Consider the following 20610-nt stretch of genomic DNA (forward strand, 5'->3'; position numbering starts at 1 on the left):
TAAAAGTTATATTAATACAAGTTAGTCAAATGTTAGTTGATTAGATGTTAGTGATGTTTTTCTTTTCAATTTGATTAAGTCATTCTTTGGAGAACACTCAACCATCTCTTCATAAGCATGGATTCTTGAACCAAGACATCTTCCAAAGGAAGGAAAAAATTCTAAGTTTCCATACAATACCATGAAATATGGGAGACTTACAATCTCACTTACTAGAATGCTATGCCTTTAGGGTCAAATTTAGCTCCATGTTAAGCAATCGTAATTGGACTTATGTAGAAGTCACAACTATCTGAGGTCGGACAATAAAAATTTAGGTGCTAATGCATGTTAGAGGTTTGGTATAATGAACCAAACTCCTAAAACATATCACACACTAAAAAAACAAATCAAAGGGGTGAACCTATCTCATCCATACTTGTATTGGTTCATCTAACACAAGGTTATTGATGAATCAATTAGCCTTAGGATTTTGAGATTTCATTGGTCAATGAAAGGGATGGGATAGAATAGGATTGAAGATGAAGAGGGATGAGGGATGAGAGAAATACAAATTGGTCATGGTAGGAATTTTATCAAATTAAAATCATTCATTCATTTTCGAAGATGAAATGTACATTTCATCAATCCCCTAAATCCAATGATTTTAACTTAACAAAAGTCAAATCAACCTTGACCAAGGCCTAAACATATAGTCAAACATCACAAGTCAATAAAAATGACTCAACATAATTTCTATACAATTAATCAATTAAAAATCAAATTAAAAATACATTTAAATTAAATTTAGTTTGGTCAAAACCTAAAACCTCTTCAAAATACCAAATAAATGGCCAAGAGATTTATCCTAGGCCAAACAAGGTCAAAGGACCTTAGAAAAAAAATTTCATGATTTTTTGAAAAGTCAGAACTATTTTTAAACAATTTAAAATATGCACAAAAACAATTAATTCATGAAAAATATCAAAATTAATCCAAAAAATAATTTTAATTCAGAAAATGAAAGAGAAAAATATTTAAAGATTTTTGGTGAAAGTCCCATATTTTTTGGATTAAAAATGAAATTAATATGAATTAATCAAAATAACTCAATTAAATGAAAAATCAGAAAATACAAAAAAACAAGGGTCATCAGATCTCCCTCATTGATTGAGGTGGCAGATATGATGGCCACACGCGCGCGTTCCACCATACACCAAGTCACATGCGTTGTAAGTGTGGTAATCAGAACCAAGGGCTGAGATTAAAACATTTTGAATGGATCATGTGGTTGAGAGGTGTGACAACACACCACCGAAGCTAGGGCTCCGGTCTTCTTCTCCGGTGGACCGCACCGGACTGGTCCACCATCAACCATCACCAAAATGAAAAACAAAGACATGGATTTCAAGAAAAAATGATCAGGAGCTCGAATCTGGCCTCAATTTTCTCCAATTCCAAGTATATAAAAAGATACAGGGATTTAAATTTTGAGGATCATGAACATAGTTGCTTTGATTTGACCTCAAAACAACTCAATCTTGTTGCCTACATTGGTAGGACTTCAGCCAACCAAAAATCACAAAAAATGGTGAAGAATTGAGAGAGAATCGAAGAGATGAAGTTTCTGAAAAATCACCTTCGAGTTGATCTAATTTCACTTGATCTTGATATGGATTTACTTGCTTTCTCTTCCTCTTACTTGCAGAAGCCAATTAAGATGAAAAGGGAAGTGAATTTCTGGAGTTTGAACTTCCAAATAGAAGATGAAGTTCAAGCTCGATTTCAAGAGAAACCTTCAGAAATCCTATGGAAACGAGGGTTTGGATCAGTCTAGCAAAGCTTGGACAGGGTGTGGATGTAGTTTCTGAAGCCATGAGCTTGTTTAGATAGGCATTGGAATTAATTTTTGCACCACTTGAAATTTTCCAAATTTGGAAACTAACTTGCATGGATGCATGGGCAATGATTTGGGCCTAAGGAATGATGCAATCCATCTCCAATTCGTGTGCAATTGATGCTGAAGTCATTACAATGAAGCATGCAAATAAGAATAATCACTTGAATCCAAAACTTGCCAAAACAAATCCCACAATGGAGTCATGCGCAAGTCCCTCAATTTTGACCCAAATGAGATGATCTTGGACTTCTTGGAAAAGTGAGATCAAGGGGAACAATTTTAATGTTGAACTCGTTTTCAGTTGAAGCTTGAATCATGAAGAATTTTAGGGTGGAAGTTTGGAAAATCAAACATATTTGAAAATTTTCTAAGTACCAAGTCAAATGTTCACTTCTTCCACCTTGAATAACTTTTGATATGGACTTCAAATGGAAAATGTTCCTTCATCTAAGTTGTAGTGCTTTCAAACCTCTTTAATGTGGTCACCAATTTGACCTCGTTTGGATTTGGCATGAAGGAGTTATGCATTTTAGAAGTTGAGGAAAATCACTTGTTCAATGGTAATTGCCCAAAATGACCTATAATGTTTCCTCCTTGCACATGCACTTTCAAGTTGAATTTGAACTTCCTCCAAACATAAAAGTTAAAGTATACATCTTGAATATGATCATGGAATTTTAATGGCTTTCATATCATAAAAAATGAGCAAGTTATGGTCTTGGGAAGTTGACCTTCAAACTAGGGTTCACACAAAATGACCTATAATATTTCATAGTAAAAAATGACTTTCCAAGCAAAATGAGCTCTTGACATCAACATTAAAGTTGTTTGAAATGTCATTTTGAGTAACGTTTATCTTGTAATAATTTTCATATGACAAAAATTGTATGAGATAGTGTCTAGGGAACCCTAGTTTTGACCAATTGACTTTCTTTGGTCAAACACCACGAACCATCTTGCTAGCTTGACATTTCTTGACTTTTGGGACACATGGAGGATCATATATGCATAATATTATGTATCATGAAGTATACCTTGAAATATTTGATCAAATGGTGAAGAAACTTGATGGGGAAGTCACACAAGATATCTAGATGAATTAGGGTTTCCAAGGAAAACAAGCTTCCAACTCTTGATGAATTCTTGATCAAAATGATATGTGAAGACTATGGGGATCCATATATGATGTATAGAGTCATTGTGAAGCATCTCTATATTAGTCTCCTTGCATTGAGGGTCTCAAACCCTAGATATGAGCTTGATGGAGCATAAGTGAGCACACACACTACCTACAAAAGTAACAAACTATACATTGACATATTTTTGGTATTTTGATTAGTAAATAATGAAAAACAAAGTATGATACAATCAAATGTGCTTGGTGATCTCTCCCAATGCAATCCCAAGGAATGAAGGATAAGGAGGATGCCAAGGTGTGATCCCAAAGCCAATGCATATGATGAGACAACATGAGGGATCTTAGGGTCAAAATTGGGGTCTTACAGCTTCCCCTATTTAAGGACATTCTAACTGAGGATGATGAAGGTTAAAATATTCGTATCGACTCAGTAGAATGGACTTAAATAAAAACATATAGAAATAAATTTTTGTCCCTAAGAGACCTCATGATGCATATGATGTGAAAATGCTAAAATAACCTTTATGGGGAAAATATTGCCACAAAGGAAAAGAAATCCGGAGAGACTGGAAGTCCACAGGAGCATAATGCATTCTATAAGGAAAACTCATTGGGGAGACAGAGACTCTAGGGAATAAAAGTTGTGCGTAGGCCAGGTTACGACTAAAAAAACTGCTGGAGACACGAGGGGAATTCCATGAAAATAAATCAATGGAAGGACTCGGTCGGGGGTAAAGGGAAAATCTGTAGGGGAAGCGGGTAAATCAGAACAAAACTGAAATACTCGAACCGAATAGGGGATTGACGACTTCACTGAGGAAATACGCACTCAAACTCAACTGGGGAAGAATGAACTTCAACACAGGAGTACCAGAAGTATATTATCCATTATTGGCTACTGAGTAGGAAGCTAACATACCCTGACAGAGAGGCATCCATTACCAGTTAGGGTAAACATACCAAGGATGACTCGATGAGGAAAAAGAGGTGTGTTCATTACCGGATACTGAGTAAGAATAAACTGCTGGGGAAAATATCAAATAGGATTTAAAACTACCGGTTACTGGGCAGAAGACCACAGAAAGAGAATATTTGTCACTAGCTAAAGTGAACATATCAAGGATAAACTCAAGGGAAGCATATCTGTCATTGATTAAGATGAACATATTAAGGATAGACTGCTGGAGGAAAGTAGGAATTATATCTATTAGTTACTAGATAGAATACCGAAGAGAAAATATCCGACACCGGTTAGGATGAACATATCAAGGATAGACTCAGCCGGGGAAAACAGGATTTACAACTACCAGTTACTGGGCAGAAGACCGCAAAGGGGATAAAATCCTTCATTGGTCAAGATGAACATTTCAAGGATTAACTCTCTGGAGAATGAAATAGGGATTACAACTACCTTTTTACTGGGTAGAAAACCGCAAAGAGAATATCCGTCACCGATTAAGATGAACATATCAAGGATAGACTCAGAGGAAAAATATCCATCATCGGTTAGGATGAACATATCAAGGATATACTACCTGGGGAGACGTAAAACGAATCCGCTGGGGAAAAGTAAGATGAAGTAGATTACTATTACCGGGTATTGGATAAAGGTAAAGTACTCGTAAATAAAAGAGAATAATACCAGTTACTGGGTAATAGACTTTCGGGGGACCAAAAGTATCCATCTAGGTAAGAGCTAGAAAGAAACGGTCAAATAAAGACTCGACTCGATGAGAACATAACTCTAGGGGAGTGGTTCCATCCAGACAAACAACTGGGGAGGAAGCTGAAATAATAATCGTCCATGAGGAAATAACTCAGTGGGGAATGAGAAAGGTTAAATTCTTTCTGCTTAAGGGGCCGACACTCTACAATTGAGGGAGGACAGACGCACCAAATCTGTATGGAGAAATAATATCACCATGGTGAAGGATCAGAGTAATAAGGAATCAAATGCAATAACAATGCATAATGAAATATCTGATGTATGAATGTATATGTATATATGATTGATGATTATGCTGACAAAGCAATCACAAAGGATACAAATGTCACTGATCTGAATCATCGCTACAATACTCGACTAATCTCGATAGGATGGAGGCATCGACTGGAGAAAAACCGGGGATGAATATAAGTCCTCCATCTCGGAATATCTTAAACACTGCTAAGGATCCGAATTATCAGCTCTGCGGGGAATTTTAGGTCAACACCATACCAAATGGGAGACAATCTTGCAGAGGACCAAAATACTGCTCCAAAAACAGTGCTGACGGGGATCAGGAGTGAACTCTGCTGGGGACTTGCGGGAAATAAAACTCTATGCTGGATCTACACAAACCGTTGGGAATGGGCGCCTACAACTCAGATGGGGAGGCTGACACAAACTCAGTTGGGGAGACTAATTTGTCGTTGGAGGGGGGGTGATCAAATCAACTGCTTGGGGAAGACCAACAATGCTCCTCACTTTGGTACTCACCGGTTCTCAGGCTGCTGTTGATATTCCTTATTGAAATCAATTGATTTTAAAAGTAATTGCTTTTATTATTTTAAGAAAAATGATTTTTATTATTTCAAAGTTTCAACATTATCATCATAAAATTCAATTCTACTTAGCTGAAGAATAAACAAGAGTAGAAAAATTGGATAAAAAGCTCAACTTTATTCAATAGGATGGTAGTCTATAAATGACAAGACTCCATAGATCTTTACAAAAGTTGAAAAATGGTAATTTACATGGAAAAGGGCTATATTGAATAAAATGATCATTAATCCTTCTACCAATTTCAATATCCACTGTGTTCTTGGCTTCGGTTGAGGATGAATCAGAGTTGATTGACTTGCTCAAAACTATTCCAAAACTGGAGATCAACCGAATGCAGTTACTTGCCATAATCCCTAATTTTGCATAGATTGCCCCAAGGTGGGGGTACTTAATCTATCGGGATAAATTTTTTGTTTTATGTCTCTAATTTTTGCCTGGATCTCCCTTTCGGGTTTTTAGTCCACCGAGATGCTCCTTTTTTCCTAAGCCGCCATTTCGGGTTTTCAACTTAGCGAGTTGTTCTTTTCTTTTTAGACGAAGTATTTCTTGACTGCATCGACACTCACAGGATGCATGAACTCTTCACCATCCATAGTTGTAAGAATCAAAGCACCGCCTAAAAAAGGCTCTCTTAACAACATATGTGCCTTCATAATTAGGAGTCCATTTTCCCCTAGCATCTGGTTTGAAAGATAAAATCTTCTTTAGCACAAGGTCACCTTCTCTGAACACACGAGGCCTGACCTTCTTATCGAATGCTTTATTCATTCTCTGATGGTATAACTGACCATGGCACATGGCAGTCAACCTCTTCTCTTCAATTAAATTCAGTTGATCGTATCTGGTTTGGCACCATTCAACTTCAGTCAACTTGGCTTCCATCAAAACACACAATGATGGGATATCAAACTCCACGGGGAGCATAACTTCCATACCTTAAACAAGTGAGAAAGGGGTTGCCCCTGTTGAAGTGCGGATGGATAGACGATACCCATGAAAAGCAAATGGGAGCACCTCATGCCAATCCTTATATGTCACAACCATTTTCTGAATGATCTTATTGATGTTCTTATTTGTAGCTTTAACATCCTCATTCATCTTAGGCCTGTAGGGAGAAGAATTATGATGTGCAATCATGAAGTCTTTGAAAAGAGCTTCCACCATATTATTATTCAAGTTCGATCTATTATCAGTAATGATCTTACTTGTCACACCATAACGGCATATAATATGATTCTTGATAAACCTCACAACAATTTGCTTGGTCACATTCGCATACGATGCCGCTTCAACACACTTGGTGAATTAATCTATCCACGCATCTGAGAAAAACCATATCGAAATTTCTCTTGTAAAGCACATCACCATTTAGGTAGAAATTGCCATATAATCTTCTCAAAGTCTTCTTATCTTTCAAAGATTCCCCAGGCGGGTAAATCTGACTTTGGAGAAAACACTTGATATCAAAATACCACGGCTTTTCATCTTTGACTTCTTCAACAGCAAACACATGAGTTAGCCTATCAAGACGCATCATAGTCAAATTAGGAACTTCATTCTAGAATTTTACCATAATCATTGAAGTCAATGTTGCAAGAGCATCTACCATCCGGTTTTCATCTCGAGGGATATGATGAAACTCAACCTTTGTAAAGAAACTTGAAATCCTCCTCGCATAGTCTCTATATGGTATAAAACTGGGTTGATTTATCTCCCATTCACCTTTGATCTGATTTACAACCAAATCTGAATCTCCATAGACGTCAAGATACTTGATTCTGAGATCAATGGCCTCTTCAAGCCACATAATGCAAGCTTCATACTCAACCTATTATTTGTACACTTGAAAGTTAATCTAGCTATAAATGGAAAATGAGTGCCTTGAGGATTAATAATCACTTCCCCAGTGCCATTGCCGTACTAATTAACAGCTCCATCAAATACCATGCCCCAATGGGAACCAGGTTCTGGCCCTTCTTCAAGCAATGATTCATCACAATCTTTCATCTTTAAGTACAAAGTCTCTTCGTCAGGAAAATCAAACTGTACTGACTGATAATCTTCAATTGGTTGGTGAGCCAAATGGTCATCCAAGACGCTACCCTTAATAGCTTTTTGAGATCAATATTCGATATCATACTCGGATAACAACATCTGCCAACGGGTAATCCTCCCAGTAAGAGCAGACTTCTCAAAGATGTACTTGATTGGATCCATCTTGGAAATTAACCAAGTAGTATGATTCAGCATATACTGAAGCAGACGCTTAGCATCCCAAGCCAATGCGCAATAAGTCTTTTCAAGCACACTCTTTCTTATTGAGGTTGTAAATAGCACACTCTTTCTTTCCAGTTTCATCTTGTTGACGAAGAACACAACCCATATCTCTTCAAGCATAGTCAAATACATGATCAATGGTCTTCCTTCAATAGGTGGAGACAGAATCGGAGGCTCAAGAAAATACTCTTTGATACTGTCAAAAGCTTTATGGAAATCTTTGGTCCAATCACAAGACTGATCTTTCCGAAGAAGCTTGAATATAGACACACATGTGGCAGTCATATGCGATATGAATATCGAGATGTAATTCAAGCGGCCGAGAAAACATCTGACTTGCTTCTTAGTTTTAGGCATAGGTATTTCTTGTATTGCTTTGACCTTGGCAGGATCAACTTCAATACCCTTCTCACTGACAATAAAGCCCAACAACTTACCAGAACGAACACCAAAGGTGCACTTATTGGGATTCAAGCAGAGTTTGTACTTTCTCAAACGCTGGAATAACTTCAACAAATGCTCAACATGTTCTTCTTCATTACTTGATTTAGCAATCATATAATTGACATAAAATTCGATCTCTTTATGCATCATATCATGAAAAAGAGTGGTCATAACTCTCTGGTATGTTGCACCAACATTCTTTAAACCGAAAGACATCACTCTATAACAGAATGTTCCCCAGGGAGTAATATATGTGGTCTTTTCCATATCTTCGGGTGCCATTTTGATCTGATTATAACCGGAAAATCCATCCATAAATGAAAAGACTTTGAGTTTAGTTGTATTGTCTACCAGGATATCAATGTGTGGCAGAGGAAAATCATCTTTCGGACTAGCTTTGTTCAAATCTCTATAATTGACACACATACGGACTTTTCCATCTTTCTTAAGAACAAGCACAATATTGTCCACCCACTGCGGATACTCAGCGGTAACAAGAAAACCAGCATCAATCTATTTCTACACTTCCTCTTTGATCTTCACTGCCATATCAGGATGAGTTCTCCTCAACTTCTGCTTGACTGGCGGGCATTCTGGCTTCAACAGAAATCTATGCTCCACAATCTCAGAATCTAACCCAGGCATGTCTTGATAGGACCAAGCAAACACATCAGAATACTCTCTAAGAAGATCAATCAACCCCTTCTTAACTTCTGGACACATCTGAGACCCAATCTTGAATTCCTTGAGATCATCTTCGGAACCTAGGTTGACTAACTCAATCTGTTCTGCAAACAACTGAATGGCTTTTTCGTCATGCTCAAGTAAACGAGATGATTCATCAGATACTTATTCATCATCAATCTCTTCCTTAGCCTCAAACACAGGGAACTCAAAGTTTGGAAAGGGAGTAGGATCATTGTATTCAATGGGTTTGGGAACCAACCTGCATAATGATTTGATATCTTGATTTTAGAGAAGTGAATTATGACCAAATATTATGCAGATGAACAATTATTATTTATTTATGTTTTTTGTGATTACCATTTTCAGAAAAGAAAAAACTAACAATAAAACATCATAAATGTGGATGAATAGAATTGTATTTTATTAATGATAATTGAAAATTCCTAATAATATTCACTTCTCCCTTAGGCATAGGTGTCGCAACGAAGATGCGAAACGAAACAACCGGCGAGAAAAGAAGACAGAAGAGTCACCACCGTTCGTTATTTATCCCAAAGGAGGGAAAGGAAACGATCAAAGAAAACCTGAAGAGAAAGGAAAAGACAAGGTCTCGCAACTAAGTCTTGGGTTTGGGAGTCGATTATGCAAAGGGAAGGTATTAGCACCCCTACGCATCCGTAATACTCTACGGGATCCACTCTTGTTGTTCTAGCTTAAAGGGTGTAGGTTTATCTAAAGTACTATTTATTGAAAGGAGGTTAGAAGAAAATGACTCGCATGGATGTCGCATCCACTGCATACGTATCTCATCTGAGTATGAGAATCAGAGTCTTCGTAGCTTGGCTACCTATGGGTTAAAGAGAAGTGTCCTCGCTAAGACATCGCGTCTTATGCCTACGTATCTCATCGGGAATGAGAATCAGAGCAAAACGTAGTTTAGCTAACTACGGGAACAAGGGTCTCGATTGCAACTAGGGTAAGAGAAAGGGAAGGTCTCGATCGCAACGAGGGCGAGAGAAAAGGAAGGTCTCGATCGCAACGAGGGCGAGAGAAAAGAATCGCAACAAGGGCGAAAGCAAGACAAGGATTAGTTGTTAGTCGTCAGTCAAACTCGGCAAGACATCGCGTCTTGTGCCTACGTATCTCATCTGAACATGAGAATCAGAGTTGCCGTAGTTCGGCTAACTAGGGGTTAAGGATTGCCATCTGAACATGGACTTACAAAAGAGGACACCAGCTGTGTCAAAGGAAAGTGGGCAATGTGTTCAACGTCCTAACAGTAGGTGTCACAGCTCGCTGAATCGAGTCTTAGGCAGTTACCTCTTTGCAATAGAACAGACTGACATGCCACAGGATCGGAGACGCACGGAAGGTCTAAAAGTGGGGAAGCTCTGCCATAGAGTTGTCATGCAATGTGGACCTATGTGTTAGTATTTACAGAAGGGAACATCTACCTAATGTTAGCATGCAAAGAATAAGGGAATTCTACCTATGTTATCATACAGAGGGTTCTACCTAATGGGTGCTACCTAAATGGAACAAGAGTCGACGGATGGAGCAAGGAGAGGAGCAACGGATAAGGGTAGATGGTGATGCCAGAAGCAATTGACTTACAAGAGAAATGGCGATGCATGAAGCAATCGACTTATAAAAGGATAGATGAATACGTGCTGGTTCTGTTAAGTTTTGAAAATGATTACTCGACGTTGGATCGAGTTTTTGATCTTGTTTTGAAATGATTATCGGATGTTCTTTTTAATTCTTGTATTAACAGATGAATAAAGAATGAAAGAATAAATATTATACACTTCATGGGAGAGGGGTACATTTGTTATGAATGGGGATTGTTCATGGCAATCAAACAATAAGAATATATGCCTCATACATCATACAAGTAGGCAACAGTTATCAATCAGATCAGATAAATAAACATGGATATAATCAAATCAAATGATCAAAGAGTGAAATAATGAAGCATTAAACAATGTATGGGAGTGTTCGCTGTTGATTTTGGCGAACAATCTCTGGTTTTCCAAAACTTGTCGAATTGGGTTACTTGCAGGATTAACCACACAAATCCTAGGACATGTGCAAATTTAAATAACTTTGTAACTCTTTAGAACAACCTTTGTATCCTTTATTTGGTTTACTAAGTCTTTCATGTACGAAAGATAAGTGGCGAAAAGTAAATGTAAACTTAACAAGACTAAGATAAATGGCGAAGAATAAATTGCATAAAGTAAATGCAAAGGATAAATGACTGGTAAATGTAAAGGAAAATTGGTAAAGAACTTTGAAATTTATAAGATAAAACTTTAAAGAAATGGTGTTTATTCACACGTACATTTTCCAGATAAGACTCTTTTCTCTCACACGGGTACTTTGAGTATTTTGCAGGAATTTTGTACAAGTTTTCACACATTTATATTCTTTAGTCAACTGCTTTATCACCAGTTCAGAGTCACCCATTATTTCGACTCTTGTTGATTATTTCTCCTGACAGAATTCCAACAAAATTCAAGTACAAAGTTGAAAGTTTGTGTTCAAATAATGAAGCAGAATATGAAGCTTTGATTGTTGGACTTGAAATATTGTTGAAATTGGGGGCAACAAGAGTCGAAATAATGGGTGACTCTGAACTGGTGATAAAGCAGTTGACTAAAGAATATAAATGTGTGAAAGAAAATTTAATCATGTACTTTGTAATAGCCAATAGACTTCTCAAGGAATTCGACAATGTGGCCTTTAGGCACATTCCCAGGGTGGAGAATCAAGAGGCAAATGACCTTGCTCAACTTGCGTCTGGATACAAAGTGTCGAAGGAAAAGTTAGAAAAGGCCATTGAAGTCAGGGGAAGAGTCACATCTACCAAATTGTCCCCATTAGATTTGGAGTCAATAAGATTAGGATATGCTGACGAAGAAAATTTTGAGATATTCAATATAGATGATTCATGAATTGAAGACTGGAGAAAGCCCATCAAGGATTATCTACAAGACCCAAATCAGAAAGCCGAAAGAAAGGTAAAATACAAAGCTTTAAGTTATGTACTTTTTGGAAACGAATTGTTTAAAAAGACTGCAGAAGGAGTCTTGTTGAAATTCTTAGGTGAAGATGAAGCTTACATAGCTTTGTCGAATATGCACAGTGGAGCGTGTGGCGCACACCAAGCAGGTCATAAAATGAAATGGTTATTATTTCGACAAGGAATGTATTTGCCAACAATGCTGAAGGACTGTGTCGAATTTGCAAAAGGTTGCCAGGAATGTCAAATACATGCAGACATACCACATGTTCCTGCAAGTGAGTTGCATTCAATTATAAAGCCATGGACATTTAGAGGTTGGGCTTTAGACTTGATTGGTGAAATTTGACCAGCCTCTTCAAAAGGGAAAAAGTACATTTTGGTTGGAATAGACTATTTTACTAAGTGGATTGAAGCCACACCATTGGTAAATGTGGATCAAGAAGCAGTTATAGATTTTATCCAAAAGCACATAATTTATAGATTTGGGATACCGGAAACAATAACAACAGATCAAGGATCTGTGTTCACTGGTAAAAATATGCAGAAATTTGCACAAGAAACAGGATTTAAACTCCTTACTTCGACACCTTACTATGCTCAAGCCAATGGGCAAGTTGAAGCAGCCAACAAGGTAGTGATAAATTTGATCAAAAAGCATGTGGGGAGAAAACCTAAAAACTGGCATAAAACTTTAGATCAAGTTTTGTGGGCTTGTCGAACATCTCCAAAAGAAGCAACGAATTCGACTCCATTTAAGTTGACCTATGGACATGATGTAGTTTTACCAGTCGAAATATATTTGCAATCAGTTAGAGTTCAAAGGCATCATGAAATCCCATCAGATATATATTGGAGTATGATGATGGACGAATTAGTTGATTTAGATGAAGAAAGGTTGCGTGCGCTGGATCTAATAAAAAGACAAAAAGAAAGAGTCGAAAAGTTTTACAATAAGAAAGTAAAATTCAAGACCTTTTTAATTGGTGATCTTGTTTGGAAAGTAATCCTTCCTATGGATCGAAAAGATGGATTAATGGGAAAATAGTCTCCTAAGTGGGAGGGACCTTTCTAGATTTTGAAAAGCTTTTCAAATGGTGCGTATGATATTGAAGAGATAGGAAAAGATTAGAGAATCTTAAAGATAAATGGCAAGTATTTGAAAAAATATAAGCCAATATTGCAAGAAGTAAAAATAGCAGTAGAATAATTGTGAAAATAATTGTGATAGCTTTGCCAAACAAAAATGGCACCAAAGTTATTACAAAGAAAGCCTCAAAGGGCTGAGAATTGTTAAATTAATTCGACTACAATTTGATACTAGCAAAAGCTTCCTTCAATGTGGCAAATTTCTTTTTCTGAAACTGGAGTCGATGATCACAAAGACTTCTGTGGGTAGAGAGAGTCTCAATCTCTTGACCAAGTTGCTGAGCCCTTTCCGCATGTCGAATACCCACCTTCAGTTCGTCGTCAATCTCATTTTGCTTAGGTTGGTGTATGGATGCTCTGCGTTTTTTCTCTTGGGAGATTTTTTCTTGAAGAACAGCTATTTGTTTCTCCCATTTCTGGATATTATCATCACAAGCAGCAACTTCTTTGATATAAGTTTCAGAAAGCTGCTGCAACTTTGAAACTTCGTCAGTCGAAGTAGCAACAGCATCCCATTCAGCAACTTGAGTCTCGGATTTTATGGAAATTTGCTGGGAGAGATCTCTTTGACGATGAAGGTCTGCAGTCGCCAAGTCAATGAGGGTCATCAGCTCCATCACAAAATTGCCAACCTCAGCAGAAGTTTCCAAGACGTTTATTTGTTTCAAAATCTTCTTAAGTTCAATATGAGCAAGGGCGTTTTCTTCTAAAACTTTGAACAAATCAACATCAAGGATTTTCGTCTTAATCTTGGTCAAGATGTTGTCAAGAGATTGCACTTCAGAAGTGGCCCCAGAGGTAGTCGAACTGCTTTGCGAAGAATCTTGAAAATTGTGATGAGTGCTAAGCATGGCCTTCAGATATTCTAAGGGTCTTTGCACCTTGAGACTCTCAAGCTCTTCGCGAGAGAAACTAGTCGAACCAGTTGATAGGACACTTCCTTTGGTCTGGTCAGGAGCGGGTTGAGTGCTTCGCCCTAAAGTTTGCCCAACATCCGGTTGTTTCGACTGGTCATCCTCATCTTTAGCAGTTTCTTCTTCATGGTCATCTTCGACCTCAGTTTCCATGTCAGTGTCATCGCCCTTATTTGCAGCATTTAATCCTGGATGAGGAGGAGAATCATCTTCAGAAGCTTCACTCATTGTAGCGTCGAATTCTGCTATAGTCTGCCTGTCATGATCATTTTTGGGGATATCTTCTTCTTGAACTATCTCTTCCAGAGTCTTCTCAAGTTCAGGATTAATTTTTGTCTGCGCCATCTCCATTGTTGATCCTTTTTTCGAATCCTTCGGAGAAGTGGACGTCGAGCTGACAGTTTTGCGAGCAGAACCACTATCAGGTTTTGGTTTGTTTTTATCTGTAGGTTTTCCTTCGACAGCCAATTGTTTCTGAAAATAATTCTAAGTTAGAAGAAAGAAATGCATTGAAGATGAACATAGATAGTCGAAATAAGGATTTACCTCAGGAATCTCAGTATTAAAACTAGATTTCCCACTCTCTGTATCCTTCGACTAAAGTTTGGCAGTTGGAGTACTTGAAGAATCTTTTTTAGCTGACTTAACAAGGGATCTTTGGGAAGAGACCCTCTTGTTTTTTGTTTTCTTCTGAGGAGGGGGGTTTGGCTCTGGAGATTCATCACCAGATTCTTCATTAGGAGCTTTCTCCTCTTCTTTCTCCTCTTCTTTCTTTCTTTTTTGGACAGGTGGGGGCTTTCGACTTACCTAGTCATGCAAACCAAAGCCGGTTAATTTCTTAAAAGGAAAAAGAATAAATGAAAAGGGTGAGGTGTATACCTTTGTCGAAGGTTTCTTAGCAGCACTTTGTGACGCTTTGACGGAAGTTTTCTTGGTAGGGATCTTTACGGCTAAGGAAATAAAGGAAAATCAGAAACAAATATAAGAAATACATGATAATACAGTTAGAATAACAAAAGAAAAATCGTGTTTTCTATTAACACCTTCAAGAATGGGACTTTCCACGCGAACGTGTTCTATTCCAATATGAAGGTGTCCTTGGTAATCGTCCAAATCATACTTAGTCGGAACGACACGCTCAGCAGGTTTTTTGTAATGTTGACGAAGAATTTTCATATAGTCCCCACAAACGAACCAATCTGGAAATGGAGGGCTTAATGCCACGCCAAACTCAGCAGTTGGTAGAGGAGGAAATTTTGGTGGATGACAGCTGAAAGCCAGGTCATAACGCGCTTCTAGTCGAACATGTGAAGGCAATGACAATTTTTCAAACCTCTCCGTCAATTTACGTTTTAGTTCTACTGCTGCTTCGCGTATGGTTCGACTAAGATCATCAGGTCTATACATGGGTTCAAAATATTTTTGAAATTTTTGTATTTCTTTAATGTGTCTTTGAATACCGTTTTTGGTCCGATCCTGCACGAAAGCAAAAGCATTTGTTAAATGTGTAATGAAGGTTGTTACGTCAAAAAATCTGGTAGAATAATAATCCTTCTACCACTCATCATACTCAGGAGTACAGAGAAACGATGGTCGAAAGATCACTGGTCGAATATCAAGAGAATCATCAGTTAGCTTCTTCGACAGCTCGTTGCTCTCATCTTCATTATGAAGGGAGTTGTAAAAGATGATAGATCCTTTCTTTAGGAAGATGGGTCGAGGTTTTATTTGAATCAAGCCAAACTGTCTAGCAATGAGATTGGGTTGGTAGACTATCAAAGCTATTTGGGTTTTGGTTACGTTATGATGGGAAAAAAGGAGCCTGGGGGTTAAAAATGATTCCCAAACATCCGAAAATATATTCTCATCCTTCTGCATTTCCAAGGGCAGTTGTTGGGTAAACCATTCAGGTCCAATTTTTCTACTAGCAAAGGGTGCCATGGTCGAAGTGAAATGATACCTTTTGGCAAACATCATGACATAACCGTTGAAAGCTTGTCGAAGGCTAATTCCTTCATCAGTGGGCGTTAGTTGCACCAACCTAGGCCATTCGATAGTCCTGTCCTTCACTTTTTCTTCGTTCACTTCATATTTTACATGAAGAGAAGCTTCAAAGGTGGCATTGAGCCATAATTGTAAAATCCAGAAAGGTCCTAACAAATTGATTTTACCTTGGTCTTTGATGGTTTTCAAAAGATTTACACTCTCACTCAAGGATTCGTAAAGATTCGCCAAAATCATTTCACTTAAGCATAGTTTGGTTCCTGCGTGAAGCTGATTGGGCATAGTGATGAATATTTTGGCAACTTGGAGGGAACGGGAGCAAAACACATATTTTGTTAGCCATAGAGTCAAAAAGGCTATATGTTTGACATCCGAGACTTCTGTGGTATCCTTGTCATGATAATGAGACATGAATAAAGAGTATGGAGCAAAGCTAGTGTCGAAAGCTATAGAATCTTCATTTAGGTTAGTGGGGTCGAAATCTATCCCATTGGGGCGAAGGCCAACGATGACTGCTGCGTCGAAGAGAGTAGGTGTGACCATCCCACAAGGAAGGTGAAAAGTGTTATAGGTACTGTCCCAAAAATAGAGTGAAGCTAAAAGCATATTGGGGCAAATGTTGGGTCCTACTCTCGACAATTGAATGAGGTCGAAAATACCTATTTCCTTCCAGAAATCTCCTTTAATCTTTTCAACCTTATCTAGCCAGGATAAATAGTCTGAAGGGTTTTTCGACCATGGACGAGTTCTAAAGATCCTAGCATAATTCAAATAAGTTAAATTCAACTCTCCATCATCAGTCGAACTTTGTGGGTCAATTTGTTCTACAGTTTTCTCTTGAGGTTGAGGTTTTACTCCAGCACCTATGGGTTTAGTATGGAAATAGGTGGGAAAAAATTCTTTCAGACGATCTGGTTTAATATCTGGATTGGGGAGTGGACCTAACATAGCGTGACAAATACCAGAAACAAGAACAGGAATTAATACCTGGGATTTGTAGATACATTCCTTCTCTCTCTCGTTGGGAGGTTCAGGAACGTATTGTTGGTTTCCAACAATCATTGGTCCATTCAACTCGTGCGCAAGATGAAGAGTTGAATCTTGGGTCTTCTTGGAGTGTTTGCTGCTGGAAGATTTTGGAGGAGCCATTGTTGAGAAGAACAAAGAATTTTTTTTCCAGGAAAGTTGAAAGTATGAAAATGGGTATGAAGAAGAAAATTTGAAGCGTAAAAAAGTTTCAGAGAAGATAGGTTGTGAATATTTATAAGGGAAGATGATAAAAAACGTTTGAGTTTTTGATGATAATCGTGGGACACGTGGCTGAATCACAACCGTGATGATGAAGATGTGGAAGTTGAAAAAGGCCATGATGTTAGGTTTAGGAAATGATGGGGGTAAGGTCTAAACATGGGCTAGACATGACGTTTCTGAAAAAGTATAATGATGAATCTGTTTGGGAACTTGAGACTATAAAAGCTTGGAAATAATGAAATTAAATGACATGGCATCGAAATATTGGTTGACAACAAATGATTGTTTCTCCAGAGTAGTCGAAACATCTTTGCTGGGGGGCAATTTGTATACATGTATTTTTGACGCCATGAAATTAATAAGCAGAATAGCGTTTTCGACAAATGGAGATGCTTGTTCGAAACTTCGACAGATTGGTGGTATGATATTTCGACAATTCGACAAGTTTGAGGAGACGCGTCATTTCGACGTAAAGCGGAAATTCAAATTCAAAAGAGTTATAACGTTTGGCAGAAGACGCGTGGAAGCACCTGGCGAAAGGAAATCATGCAGAGAGCCAAGTGTCATAGTTTTAGGATTTATTCGTTAATGACAGTTATTTTGTCTGTATATAAATAGGATAGTTGTTATCAGAATGTGTGTGTGAAAACTTGTATAAAATTCCTGCAAAATACTCAAAGTACCCATGTGAGAGAAAAGAGTCTTATCTGGAAAATGTACGTGTGAACAAACACCATGTCTTTAAAGTTTTATCTTATAAATTTCAAAGTTCTTTACCAATTTTCCTTTACATTTACCAGTCATTTATCCTTTGCATTTACTTTATGCAATTTATTCTTTGTCATTTACTTTTCGCCATTTATCTTAGTCTTGTTAAGTTTACATTTAATTTTCGCCACTTATCTTTCGTACATGAAAGACTTAGTAAACCAAATAAAGGATACAAAGGTTGTTCTAAAGAGTTACAAAGTTATTTAAATTTGCACATGTCCTAGGATTTGTGTGGTTGATCCTGCAAGTAACCCAATTCGACAAGTCTTGGAAAACCAGAGATTGTTCGCCAAAATCAACATCGAACAGGGAGGTATAAACATGTTAAACAATCAAACAATAGAAGCATGGATGAAAGAAACAAGTATAACAAATGACAGATGGATCAGACAGATGAAAATATGCACACAAATGATCACTGAATAATTAAATCAGGAAATGAGGCAAGGACCAAATAAAATCAAGGTACAAGGCCTCTAATACATGGCATATGAGATGAACAAGGGAGGATCAAAAGATCTCTTCAATTTCCATAAGCAATCCCTAAGTCAAACATCAACCATAGAAAAGTCAAGTCAACTTAAAAAATATGAAATAAATAGCAAATTAATCAAGAAAATTATGAAAAATTAAACTAAATAAGGTGGGGTCAGGACATCATCATCCCCATAAAAGATTTAAAAATAATGAGAATTAGTGTATAAATTAATTGAAATAAAACAGAAGTCAAATGAAAAGTCAACCAAACAAACTAGGTCAAAAATAAATCCAAAATAAATTGAAAAATGATAAATAAAATTCCAAGAAAAGGTCAGGTTGACCATTAGACATTGGTCAACCTTCATCCCAAAAATCAAAAGTTAAAAATAATTCTAAGTCATGAAAATAAAATCAAGAAATAAATGTGTGTTAAAATGATCCACTTGAAATAAATAATTAAAATAAAATATTAACTAAATAAATATGAAAATAAAAATTAAATAAGACATTAAGAAATATGGAAAATATTTTTTGATATTTTTATGAATAAATAAAATATTTTTATTAATTAAAAACAAAACAGAAAATAAAATGAATTAAAAAAAGAAAAAGAAAATAAATGTGAATGAATGGTGATGGGCCAGGCGTGTGGGGGTGTGGAAAGCGCACAGTGGAAAGGCCCGACCCAAATGATTATTCAGGCGTGACATTTAAATGAAGTAACATTTTATTAAATAAATCATGTAACATTAACATCAATTGGTCAGGTGGTACTTAAGTCACAAAATAACAAAACACGCATGAACGGTCACGATTACAAAAGGCGCGCACGATCTAATGGCTTCCATGTCGACACGTGGTCGTCTTCTCCATTGGGTCAAAAACCCTAATGCCATGCAAACATAAACACGCGCGCACAGTGGATTTTCTCGAACTTCCAACCAATAATGCTCATGCCATAGTGCACCAAATGAGATGATATAAAAAACAAAGTTCAAGTATGCAATGTGAGGTTCATCATGGTATCTTATTTCAGTGAAAATAAAGGCTTGAACATAGAGAAATATCGACCACAAGATAGCCACATGCACACGGATATGAAGAAATCAATGACATAAATTAAGCAACACAAACAATGCCTCATGTTGAGGACTTCAGAAGCAAGTAGGGCACAATATTATCATGGAAATGCGCATGGTGTTGAGCATGGTAATGAGCAAGGTAAGCATGATGAGCATGGTAAGCATGAAAAACAGTAATGAACAAGTATGAATATGGCCATGGAAGAGAGTGATAGAATGCTTACCTAGTGGAAATCAGTCCACTGCTTCTTGATAGTGGAGGAATGGAAGGAAATAAGGTGTTGTTTCAATGCTTCAACTTGAGAAATGCTAAGGAATGAAATCTGATCTTTTGCTCCTTGCCTTGCTTAGCTCGAAAATAGCAGCCACCACCTCTTCAGATTAGGGTTTTAAAGCTTATATATGTTGGATCAAAGTATCCTTAATGGGCTGAGATATTTGGTTTTGATTCATGAGCAAAATGCATTTTGGTGAAAAGTGAGGTGTATGAGAAAATCTCTAATTTTGGCAAAGGTTAAGTGAGTGGAAACAAAAGTACATAGCCAAAAGAGGAAAAGCAACACATGTGCTGGTTTACTTGGTCTGGCTGCAGCATGGCATGGCTTGGAAATAAGTCCAAGATGGTGACTTTGTGACCTTGTAACTTGATGACCACATGACCAAATGGTAAGGCAATGCAAACAGTAAGAAGAGTTCATGGAGCTTAACATTTTTCATGTTGGGCACAAATGGAAATTATGAATGGAAGAAAGTGAAAAATGGGCTTAGAGTTCAGGTTTCACCATCTGCAAAATGGCTGGGCCAGTTTGGCCTAAATGCTGCCTAGAAAACCAAGTCATGATGCCCACTTTAGGTGAATGTATCTCTCAAACCATGGATCCAAATGAGACGATTCCAAAAGGATGTGAAAGAGGACATGGCAAGGTACAATTGTTATGAAGAAAGTATTTTCAAAAGATATGCC

The sequence above is a fragment of the Lathyrus oleraceus genome, chromosome 3 (assembly GCF_024323335.1).
Source record: "Lathyrus oleraceus cultivar Zhongwan6 chromosome 3, CAAS_Psat_ZW6_1.0, whole genome shotgun sequence".
In the NCBI taxonomy this organism is placed as follows: Eukaryota; Viridiplantae; Streptophyta; class Magnoliopsida; order Fabales; family Fabaceae; genus Lathyrus; species Lathyrus oleraceus.